Source organism: Microcaecilia unicolor, chromosome 2 (assembly GCF_901765095.1).
Source record: "Microcaecilia unicolor chromosome 2, aMicUni1.1, whole genome shotgun sequence".
Lineage (NCBI taxonomy): Eukaryota > Metazoa > Chordata > Amphibia > Gymnophiona > Siphonopidae > Microcaecilia > Microcaecilia unicolor.
The window spans coordinates 199,069,097-199,082,345 of NC_044032.1; positions in this window are offsets into that span (position 1 = coordinate 199,069,097).

Sequence of the window (13,249 nt, forward strand, 5' to 3'; positions counted from 1 at the left end):
TCAGTTACCTTGATACTGGGGTCCACCTTAAGAGTCAGCAGTGTGCAGCAGTGGCCTAAAAAGCAAACAGTATGCTAGGAATTAAGAAAGGGATACAGAGTAAAACCAATGCCTCTGTATTGCTCCATGGTAAGACCTCAACTTGAATATTGCATTCAATTCTGTTCGTTGTATCTCAAAAAAGATATAGCAGAATTAGGAAAGGTTCAAAGAATGATAAAGGGGATGGAACTCCTCCTATATGAGGAAAGGCTAAAGAGATTAGGGCTTTTTAGCTTGGAAAATATGCAGCTGAGGTGGGGATATGATTGAGGTCAGTGAAGAAGTGAATCGATTTTATACTCTTTCAAAAAAGTACAAAGACCAGGGAAACTCAATGAAATTACATGGAAATACTTTTAAAACAGAGTTAGGAAATATTTTTTCACTGAAAGGCATGAGTTGAAGCTACAGTGTGGTAAATTTAAAACGAATCGGAGAAAATTTTTCTTCACCCAACGTGTAATTAGACTCTGGAATTCGTTGCCGGAGAACGTGGTACGGGCGGTTAGCTTGACGGAGTTTAAAAGGGGGTTAGATAGATTCCTAAAGGACAAGTCCATAGACCGCTATTAAATGGACTTGGAAAAATTCCGCATTTTTAGGTATAACTTGTCTGGAATGTTTTTACGTTTGGGGAGCGTGCCAGGTGCCCTTGACCTGGATTGGCCACTGTCGGTGACAGGATGCTGGGCTAGATGGACCTTTGGTCTTTCCCAGTATGGCACTACTTATGTACTTATGTAAGAACATTTAAGCTCTGAAACTCGCTGCCAGAGGTAACAGCGGTGGATTTAAAAAAAGGTTTGGCCAAGTTCCTGGAGGAAAAATCCATAGTCTGTTATTGAGATGGACATGGGGGAAGCCTCTACAGGCAACGTGATGAAGCAGCTGGGGGATGATCTGTGGAGGTACATGGAAGACAAAGAGGATCCTTCTGCGCCCCACTTGCGAGTTCATCGCAGTGCACCAGGGTGCCGAAACACACAGTTTGGGAAATGCTTGCTCTATCCTACAGTTAAAATGCAGCAGAACTATCTGTTGCTAGCAGGGACAACACTATGGCAGAAGCATTCCCAGGTCATAGGTGTGACTCCTGTGAACGATTGGTGAAAAAGAAGAGGATGTAAAATGTTTAGAATAAGAAGCGGAGAAATAAATTGAGATGAATGCTGTCTCCACCCCATAACCTAGAAGCTCCTATGAAGGCCTTGATGTATGGCAACTTTTTGTGAAAGCCTTGCTGGCCTAGATATTGGGTGCTGAGTTAATAACAGCAAGGCTGTGGGGGTTCAGTTCCCACTGTCTCTTTTTAAGAGGAAATACTTTTTCACTCAAAGAATAGTTAAGCTCAGGAATGCATTGCAAGAGAATGTGGTAACAGCAGTTAGCGTATCTGGGTAAAAGGTTTGGACAAGTTCCTGGAAGAAAAGTCCATAGTCTTATTGAGATGGACATGGGGAAAGCCACTGCTTACCCTGGTATTGATAGCATGGAATGTTTCTACTAAATGGGTTTCTGCTAGGTACTGGATTAGCCACTGTTGGAAGCAGGATACTGGGCTAGATGGACCATTGGTCTGACCCAGTATGGCTATTCTAATGTTCTTAAGTTCTCCGTTGTCTCACAGATTGAAAACAAAGAAATTAAACTGTCCTTAAGTTATTAAAATACCCCTTCCCCAGATATGTGATTTGTATAGGTACAAATGGATCTTTAATGCCTGTAAAGCTGGGAGTACATGCAGTAAACCTCAGCGCACTTTTTTCAGAGAAGGTACTAGAGCTGCAATCCGATTTGAAGTGTGCCACAATGTTACAAGTCATCTCTCTTTCCCGAAAAAATTAGAACTTACAAAAAAAGCCCTAAGCAAAACTCAGGCCTCTATGAACTTATGCTTTTAAATGATTACCAAGATATAAGCATTTGCAATGGATTCCCACATGAACAAGGAGCAGCTTTGCAGTTCACTTACTGCTACAAAGCCAGATTGTTTTGAGAGTCAACCTATTCTTCTGCCATCCCATTTTGAGGATCTTCTCTTTATTGCAACTATCACCAGGGAAAAGTCTTGGTCAGTGGAACACTGCATCCAAAAAGGAAATGAAGTACATAAGTGTTTCCATAAAGGGACATCAATGGAAGCATCCAGTTTCCAATAGTTACCAATCCAAGTTATAAGTACCTGGTGTTTAATCTTCTGACCTCCCCAACCCAACAGAATGCTCCACACACTAGTACAGTTAGGGAGAGAAGAAGTGAAGGCCACGCAGAGATGAGAAAATATTCCCTTTATTACTTACCAAGCAAGAAAACAAACTACGTTTCTTATCTCATGAGAGAGTTACAACAAAGCTGCACAGGACTGCTATCTCCAAGTGCTTCTCTAATTTTGTCTTACCCACTATCATTTTTTTATACTCTTTACCATTACGCAGCTCAAACATTTCTCTAGCATTAGCTTTGACCACAATGTAGATAGTTATTAGTTTCAACCACACTTGATCAAGATTATTGGACAGGGCTAAAGCAAAATCATACTGACTAGCATGGTCCTTTTCGCCAGCAACCATTTTATCTATGTTCCATACCTGAAAATAGAAAAAGCCCCTAAACCACATTCTGTAGTAAACACCTTGCAGGGACAATTGCTTCATGTTCTTTCTGCAAGCCTGTCACCAGAACTCACGAGCCTCTGGGTCACACAGAGGCCATAATTATTAGGTCTGACAGCTTCAGGCCTCTCGACCTGGTTTTGGAAAGGCCTATGTAGGTTCATTATTTACTTTGGCAAGATCCCAAAACAGTACAATTCATTTTATGCTGATTATCCTAGAAAAAAAAGCAATGGAATTTCCCCGTCCATCTTCATAATGGCTTATGGACTTTTCATTTAGGAAGCTATCCAAACCTTTTTTTAAACCCAGACAACTGCTTTTACCACATTCTCAGGCAATGAAATCCAAGGGTTTAATTACACATAGAGTGAAGAAATACTTCCTTCAATTTGTTTTAAATTTACTACTTTGTAGCTTCTTTGCTTGCCCACTAGTCCTAGTATTTTTGGAAAGAGTAAACAAGCGATTCACGTCTACCCTTTCCACTCCACTCATTATTATATAGACCTCTATCATATCTCCCCCTCAGCCATCTTTTCTCCAAGTAGAAGAGCCCTAGCCACTTTAGCCTTTCCTCATAGGGAAGTCATCACATCTCCTTTATCATTTTTGTCACCATTCTCTATATCTTTTCTAATTCCACTGTATCCTTTTTGAGATTGGGTGACGAGAATTACACACAGTATTCGAGGTGTAATGTATCGAACCATGGAACGATACAAAGGCATTTTAAACGTCTTCATTTTTGTTTTCCATTCCTTTCCCAATAATACCTAACGTTCTATTTGCCTTTTTAGCTGCCGCCACACACCGAGCAAAGGGTTTCAATGTATCATCAACGACGACACCTAGATCCCTTTCTTGGTTGGTGACTCCTAATGTGGAACCTTGCATCACATAGCTATAGTTCAGGCTCCTCTTTCCAACATACATCACTTTGCACTTGCTCACATTAAATGTCATCTACCATTTGGATGCCCAGTATCCCAGTATCGTTAAAGGTCCTCTTGTAATTTTTCATAATCCTCTTTTTGCAGACTAATAAAAAAATGAAAGAAGAGGAACAGTAGGAAAAGAACTAAGACCCAGAGCTTCTAGAACTTACTTCCATTCAAGGCACCATAGTGACACGTCCTTTACCAACCAGGGCTGTATAGTCTGTACATCAAACCTTCAAGTGATTATTTTCCTACTGACCAACCCCAACTCCTACTATATATAGTAAATCTAAATGAAATTTTATTATAGAAACATAGCATATTTTTATGTACAAAATATATTTGAAGTTTGAACAATAGCCCCTGGTTCATAAATTTATGGAGACGCCCCTTCCTACATGTCAGACCTGATAGATCTGCCAGAAAGAAATAATAAAAGTTCATCACGCACCTTCTTAAACCTCCATTATCCCAAATGTAGAGGACTTAAGTACAAATCAATACATGCGTCTAGCTTCACAAACATCTGCACACAACTGTGAATTGTCGACCACCCTGAGAACACATGACCTGATGACCTTCCAAAAGTTATTGAAGACTTACAAAAAAAGATCCCCCATAAGAATCTGACACCTAAACTTCACCAGATACATTTATAACGGCCATTTTCTAATTTATTTTAATTTACACCCTAATTATTGAACATTATATTTTGTCCTGATATCATTATGTTATGTTTTATCTATTTATCCACTTATTATATATAATTTTATTATGCACCTTATCTGCAACAATGCTGATATTCTTACTCCATAAATATGATTACCATGTTATATTTCTTGCACCTTTATCTGTTATCTATATTCTGATTTTCTTATTCCATCAACGTGATTGTTGTTGTATTTATTGTATGCCACATTGAGCCTGCAAATGGGAGGGAAAATGTAGGATATAAATGCAGCAAATAAATAAAAAACCTGAACAGAAAAGTATTTTAAAAAGTTACCATAAGTTTTTATTTTGAAGCTGGAATCCAAGTCGGTATATTTTTACTGACTCAACAGCGCTGTTAGCAACTGCTCAGTATCTTGTCCTTCCCGTGCTCCCTCTCTTTTGTGTCCCTATTGCAGGGCCTCTCTTTCTGTTCCATCATCATGTGCCCGGTCCTCTCCCCATCTCCTGCCACATTCACTTTTCTCTACTTGTTTCCCTTCCTCGGGGGGGGGGGGGGGGGGGGGGGAGATTTATGCTTCCGCTGCCTCCTCCTGGTTCACAGTTTAATCGAACAGAACAGAATAGCATTACACAGCTCAATGCACTACTTCGACCCAAGAGGGACAGGAGGAATGAAGTGATACCACCCTTCTGCCACAGTGGTCTAGCAGGTAGAGAAGCACAGTAGGAATCGGTAAAGTCAGGGTTCAGAGACTGTATCTTACATCAACATTCCATGTTGGGCCCTATTTACAAGCAGCTTGGGTAAAAGGGACCCGGCGATGGCATCAGCGCACAGGTTTGCCACGTGCCAAGCCCCCCCCCCCCCCTTTTATCGCCACAAGAAAATTCCGAGCAGGGATGGAAATGGCTATGCGGCAAGTGAAAAACCTGTCATGTGGCTATTTCACAGGGGTTCCCTTACCATCACCACACGCTACCCTGGCTGTAACGGTAAGGACTCCCACGTTACCCTGGCTCTAATTGGGCAGCACACGGTGCTGCTCAATTACTGCCGGGTAAGCCCTTGGTGCAAAAAATATTTTAAAAAATCCAACACGCCAGAAATAGCATGCATTGGGAGCAAGCACTAACACTGGGTTTCTGCCAGAGCCCGGCAGTAGTGCCAGATTAGTTCATGACAAAGCAGTAGTACGGGTACCGCCACTTTGTAAAAGAGGCCCTTAGTATTTTTAATTCCCCCCCACCCCTAAACACAGTACAGAAGAAACCCTTTTTAGGCTGGCCCCTTAAACAGTAGAAGCCCTCTTGAATGGAATGAATTACCTATTGTACCTAATTTTTAGCTTGCCTTGAACACATGTTAATTAAATTTAATATCTGTTTTCCCATGTTTGTGGTCCTTATAGAGGTACCATGGAAGTCCAGGGGGTACCAACAATGGGCCTGATATATCAGAAGGTCTTCACCATTGTTCATCCAACAAGAAATATTTAATGAATACATCTAACCACAGCACAATACAGCTTTCTAATTTCACTTAATATGGGTAGGGGGCTGGGGGCCTTGGCAACTGTCAGAAGCAACCACTAGACTGCATTTAATAAAATGGAGAAGAAAAACTGGAAAGAAAGGAAAAAGAAAAAGTCAGGAACATAAGAACGTCAAAAGAAAAAATAAGAAATGTTATAAAACGAAAAACCTAAAGACTTCCTAACTTCTTAGAAAGGAGCATAATCTTTCTATATGAATGAAAAAAAAAAACAAACAAACACTTTTCCCATCCTGATTTTGCCAAATACATATATGATACACTGAAAGCCAATTAAATTAGATGAACCTGAAACCTTTAAGAAAAGCAAACGAAACATTAAATTAATGCATTCCTAAAATACAAATTAAAATAGAAAAGCATATGGACTGAATGTAAAAGAAACAAATGGCACGTGATCCATGTGACTCGTGAAATTGATGTTACATGGTAGCCAGAACAATGAACAGCAGACAAAACGGATGAAAGGTACCATCCTAAGGGCCTTTATTTACCATTCTGCATCTATGGCCAACAATAAAGCCCAGCAAAACAGGGACACAAGCCCATAAAGAGTCAGATTTGATATACCGCCTTTTTGTAGTACAAAGTGGTTTATATATTATATACAGATATAACATCATTCTAATAAAAAGGGGGTCCATTAATTCTGGTGCTCCTGTTCTTTGGATGCGATGTCTGAAGTTGAACCTCGCTGAAATTGGGTAGGCTAGATGAGCCTTGTGCTTCTTACCTACCTTTGCAATAAAAGATTGTTTCCGTAGCTGTGGAATGTATTAGAAGATGTGATCCAGGCTACTAGCACAGCTCAGTTTAAAAATGGTCTGGAAAAATTTCTGGAGAAGCAGCACATTAAGGAACAAATGCAAGAAAAAGAGTACCACAATTAGAGCGCCAGGATGATGCACTCTAAGCACAAATTGTGTAATAGCAGTTCTGCGCAGAACTGCTGTTACAGAATACTGGCCTAAGCCTGCAGCTTCACGCCTATCTTTAGGCACCAGCATTTACACCAAATCAAAGACTGGTGGCAGTACTCACATCCATTGGCAGTTAGGCGCATAACTACTCATTCTTTAACCTGTGTGCCAAACTCCTAGGGAGAGGCATGGGCGGTTCAGGAGCATGCTTTGTCCACAATCCCCTAAACATTGCTCACAATTTTTAGAATAGCAACTAAGGACAATTGCACATGTAAATGCTAATTTGTGCTAACACCAATTTAAGCCAACTGGTTCTTAATTGAAGATTAACAGCCAATTATTTCATTAGGTTGCACATACAACTGCCTTTATTCTATAACTTCAGCACACAAATTTGCATACTAGGCATAAAAACGGACACACAAGTTTATAGAATCCAGGGATTTGCCAAGCAAGCTTGAAAAATGCCACTTGATGTCCTCTTTAGATCCATGGAGACCTATGTGAACCTCCTTGGTTCACAAAGTTTGAAGGCAGTCAAGCAAATTAACCCCCTCCCCCCCATGTCACGCTAGAGGCTGCAATGCGCTAATGCCAGAACACCCCATTCATTTTGAATGGGCTGTGTCAGCGCTGCCACACAGCTTAATAAACGGGCGGGAGGGGGTTAATTATGTTACTACACAAGACGTGCAGAAAACATCATATTGGATGATATTTACAAACCTTTACCAACTTCAGCTTCAAAACAAAAAAAGAAAAAAAAAAAAAAAAGAAAAACTTACATTACAATATATAGAAAGTATCATTTTATATACACATATTTTTCTGGCCTCTTACTTTGGATCCAGTACAAAAAAATTGTAAAGCCTAATATCGGTAGGAGTCAAAATTGGAGTCAGACAGTAGAAAACATTGGAGTCAAAATCAGAGGTTGTGTATCAACTCCATGGCCTTGGTTTTCAGCCTCATATGCTGAGCAAATAAAAGAGAATACACACTTCTGAAAAGATATTGTAGACCCAAGCCCATAGAACATTAAATAAAACTATACTAGCTCACTCAACTATACAGAAAAAAAGTCAGATGAATTTAGTTTGACAGAAAGGTGTCATCTAGAACTTATTTGCGCCTACTATTTCATAAACGCTTTCTGAAGAAAATATAATGCAATACAATTCAAAAGACAATGAATTAAATTAATGATCCTATGTGGGTATTTGGCCACTAGGAGGTGCTCAACATGGCATTTGAGGAAGCTGGTTCTGCAGCAACAAATGCCTCGATGAATACCAGCACTTTCCACATCTAGAATGCTCTGTGCATGCAAGCACCTGAGCCTTAATCACAACATAGGAGCCAACTTTTCAAAATTATTGGGGGTGCTAAGCACAATGGAAATAACCCCTCCCTGGACACATACAAGGAATTTTCTCAATATTGGTCGTGCTCAAGCACCCCCAGAGTCGGCTCCTATGAATCACTGCAAAGATCTAAAGGAAAGGTCCACCAGTCCTTTAAAAATCAGTCGTGGCTGCAATTATACAATACCTTCTAGACCTAAAGCATAACTACCAGCCATACTTTGGAGGAGGGGGGGTGATGCTGACAAACATCCCTCCCAGTTAGCTGCTATGGGTACAGTTATCAACGCAATTCGCAGCACCAAGTCTCTATCACAAGCCACATCCTAAAAATGAACGCATGCACCAAATTATTATGCAAGTGCAGGTATGAAACAAGCCCTCTCATCTTACGGTATGTTTTGAAGCATCATCCCCCTCACCCTAAAACAGCAAACACATGTTAAAAAAATAATCTGAACGCTTCCTATTCACTGAAGCAGAAAGGCCTTCCAAACTACGCGGAAAAAAAAATCACAAATCAGAACACCGCATGAGAACATTAAACGGAAGGAGCCTTACCCTTGAAATTCCGTCATACATTCGGAAAAAGGTGGCGATTGCTCAGAGTGAAGGTGGAATGGTACTTCCCTCTTCTGTGTTTGTTTGGGAGGGGGGGGGGAGGGACGGAAGGTTGGATTTTGAAGGAATGGGAATTGGGAAACGGGTGTGTATACAAATCTGATGAGAAGAATACTAGCACACCACCAAACAAAGCGATCGAGTGTTCCAAGCAAGAAAAGAACCAGGGAGCCAGGAGAGACGAAACCCTTAACAGATCCAGTCAGCCATGTTGTGTGTTGATCCCAGTATTTACAAACCTGATGCAAAGACTGCGCTTCAGTCTGAGGTTTGGGGAAGAGGGGGGGTGGGGAAAGAGACAGAGGGGGAGGGGAAGGCAACAGACAAAGGATCCCAAAGCTTCAGACACAGAGCTGAGCGCCGTGCGCGCTCCCGGCTCCAGCGCCAGACTCTGCAACGCACAGCTAAGAGGGAGTTGGGGGGCCTTACAGATAACAGATCCTCAACCTGATTGCATACAAACAACTCCTTGCCCCATCCTCTCCAATGATTACATACGCTGCTGTGGAGGTGGGGGCCAGAGCTCCGCGCGGAACAATCTCGCGGAACAGGAGGGAAAGAACGTAAGAACGTTCCCGGTCAAAAGACGGGGAGAAAAGCAGTACCCAGTAGTTTACTGGTCGGTCAACAGAGGGCGCCATAGAGCAGGCCCGCAACAACTGCAGAAGCAGCAACAAGCATCACAACACACTCACATCACTGTCCATACACTGGAACCTACTGCATCCACCCTCCCTCCCTTTTGCAATAGAGCCAAGAAACCCACCCTTCTTTCTTTTGTCTCCTGTCTTACCTGTATCGACTACTGCGACCAAGGAAGCGCAGAGCATTGCCACTGTAGCTACCACCTTCTTCTCCTCCTCACCTCTATGCGGTCTTCTTTCCCACTAGACTAGTCGTACTCCAACTTCCCAGCGCACCCACTTTTGCTGAATACTCCAAGACCCCTTTCAGTTCCCGAACGCTTGCCCTTCTTTACAAGTACATTCTTTATTTCACTCTGCTGCACTGTTCATCCCACCGGGAACCAGACGAAGGCCTCGCCTTCCTGCTAAATAATGGGCCGCCAGCACCAGGTCGCCTCCAGCCCCCCCACTACACGCACTCCGCCGAGTCCGCCCCCTTCCGGAGAGTCAGTCCACCCGAGCCTCCCCTCCTCCACTGTCTGGGCTGCACAAGGCGCCTGCGCCCTGCTCTCGGAGAACTGCGGCAGGAGCGCTGCGCCGTGAGTGCGCATGCGCCCGGGCTTCGTTACTGCTACGTCTGCTTGTATGTTTTTGTTACCTCACTGCAGCCCTAAAGCGCGAGAACGCGCTCCCTGCTTTTGTTCTGGACTGCAGCGTTCTGAGGAGTTCTTTTGGTTCTAGTCTTCGTTCTGTCGTGTCCTTCGCCTGCACGAATCTCGATGTGTCTACCGACAGCGTTCCCCTTTTGAAAAGTTTTGCGCCGAACGCAGGGAAGACAGGAACTTCAGTATTAATAATAGCTAGAAGGCTTCAAGCCGTTTAAGAAGAGCGAGTATTTTTTTCCCTAGAGGTGAAAATGAACTCATATGGGTTAATCTAAATGATTGTGCTAAGTGGTCCAGCAAAATGTGTTCTTTGTGGAAAGTTTGCAAAATGAACGATCGGCTCGTATCGATGAAGATTACAAGGAGAGCGTGTTCTTTTGGAGTAAATGTTATGTGGATTGTATCCTGTGGTTGAAAAGAAGCCCATGAAAAAGTCAAATAACATTTGTTAGTTTTAATAACATGCAATTTTGAAGAGAGATGAAAGCTTCTGTCGTGCTGATTAATGTTTTCCATGGTTTTATTCCTGGCGTACAGAGCTTCGTAAATACCATTTTGACTGTTAACTGAAAGGTTTGTCTTAGAAAACTAGATGTCATTTACGGGTGAACGTATTTAAATTACAACATACAGCTTTTTTTTAAGTCAGAAGCTATTTTCACATTTGTATGGTGAGTGCTTTACTTTTAAATAGGAAGAAGGGGGTAGACCAATGTAGTTCCAAACGAAGTGGTTTATTTATGACACGCAATTGTTATTTTGGCGATTTGAACGATTGCGGTACCAGCGATCCACTCAGTAGCAACTTAGATGCTGTAGTGTGGATATATTTAAAATCTTGTTATTCTGCAGTCAGTAAGCTAGTGCTGGGCAGACTTCTACGGTCTGTGTCCTGATCGTGGCTGGACAAATTTGGATGGACTGGAGTGCAACTTCAATGACAACTTTAGAAGTTGGAGAACAAGAACAATGCAGCTTATGGTCTATACCCTGAAAATGGCAAAGACAAATCAAGATCAGGTATATATATGAAATATCACATCATACCTTATGCTAGGAGTTTATCATGTTGGGCAGGTTGGATGGACCAAACAGATCTTTATCTGCCATCATCTACTATGTTACTATGTTATGTTACTACCTCTAGTTTAAATTTATATAATTGACTCCTGAAGCAGGCACATGTGGCGCTGAAATGCAGTTTTCTGGTGAGCCAACTTTACCCAATTTTAATAATCCACATGTTTTAGAACTACATTGGTCTACCCCCTCCGTTGTCTTTATGTTTTTGTTTGTTGCTGTTGTTAAGGGGTTTGCTTCTGCATTTTTTTTCTGTGTGTGTTACGTTTAAATAGAACCTTTACACGGTGAATGTTTTTCTTAAATAGGAGAGCTGGTTTCATCTTTGCACTTGTTGCCTTGTCCATAGGTTGCTGATGCAGAGTAGTCCACAATTCGTAACTGTCTTAAAATAAGTAAAATTGCAACTCAAGTTTTATAAAAAGACAGCATGATGTGGAAGTAAATATGTCGGTTAGCAGATACTAAAATTTGTTATTGCATTTCCTTTCCTAGTCGATGTTGCTGTATTGTAAACCACCTAGCAGCGCTTTGTGTAATAGGTGGTATAGCAAGCAATTTCAAAGAAAAATACAATAAAAAATGATCATACTGGAATTTTAATTGAAAGGTGCTGATTCGGGGCTGCAAAATGAAACACAATATTGGATTTGCATGTGTTCGTATTTCCAGACAGTGAGAGAAGTCACAGGTGGTAAAAGAAGCGTATCTTCTGGCATGAGCAAGTTCTCTAAAAATACAGCTGAAATGGTATATGCTTTTATAGGCCTAAAACTAACAAGCCATGCTAACTAAGCTAAATGGGTGATTTTTGGAGATAGTTCAAATGCCCCCAACTTCTATCATGTAGGTCCCAAGTGGCACACTACATAGTTTCTTAGACCATCTCTGTTACTACCTTCAGGTTTTCTGTTGTTCTTATCACAGAAGAACAGACATAATGTTTTTAGGTCTTTTTACCACCACCCCAAATTATTATGTACCAGCTACCCACAATTTGCAGTGATAAAAGACCAAGGCCACGTATGAGAAAAGCAATTTTTATTACTTACCAAATACAGATACAATTAATAGTTTCTCACGGGAGAACAGCTCTGCTACACGTAAGTACTACCTGAAACTGTCACTCCAAAGTAAAGGTCTGATACAGCTGCTTATATACTAAAATTGACAAGCTAACAATTCATTTGCTTCTGCAAGTTATTTTCCACTTTTGCTGGGTACTCTCCACAGAGGAACACAGGGAGGAATACCGGATGAAACTGAAAGAAGCCAAGAGAGAGGTACGCCTGGCGAAGGCGCAAGCGGAAGAACAAACGGCTAGAAATGTAAGGAGGGGTGAGAAAAATTTCTTCAGGTATATTAGTGAAAGGAGAATGACTAAAAAGGGAATTGTGAGACTAAAAGATACTGCGAACCGCTATATAGATAATGATGAAGAAAAAGCCAATTTGCTAAATAGATACTTCTGTTTTCACTGAAGAAAATCCCGGAGAAGGACCACGAGGGACTAGCAAAAGTACATTTGAGAATGGAGTGGATAAAGCACTGTTACAGAAAAGAGTGTGTATGAACAACTTGGAAATCTAAAGGTGGATAAAGCCATGGGACCGGACGGGATCCACCCCTAAATATTGAGGGAGCTGGCGGGTCCTCTTAAAGATTTAATAAATCCTTGCAGACGGAAGAGGTTCCGAGGGATTGGAGAACGGTGGATGTGGTCCCTCTTCACAAAAGTGGTGATAGGGAAGAAGCTGGAAACTACACCGGTAAGCCTCACTTCAGTTATTGGAAAAGTAATGGAAGCGATGCTGAAGGAAAGGATAGTGAATTTATTGGAAGCCAATAAGTTGCAAGGTCCGAGACAACATGATTTTATCAAAGGGAAATTGTGCCAAACGAATCTCATTGAATTCTTTGATTGGGTAACTGGAGAATTGAATCATCGACGTGCTATAGACGTAATCTACTTAGATTTTAGCAAAGCTTTTGACACGGTCCCCCACAGGAGGCTCTTAAATAAACTGGACGGGCTGAAGATAGGACCCAAAGTGGTGAACTGGATTAGGAACTCGTTGACGGACAGACGACAGAGGGTGGTGGTTAATGGAGTTTGCTCGGATGAGGGAAAGGTAAGTAGTGGAGTGC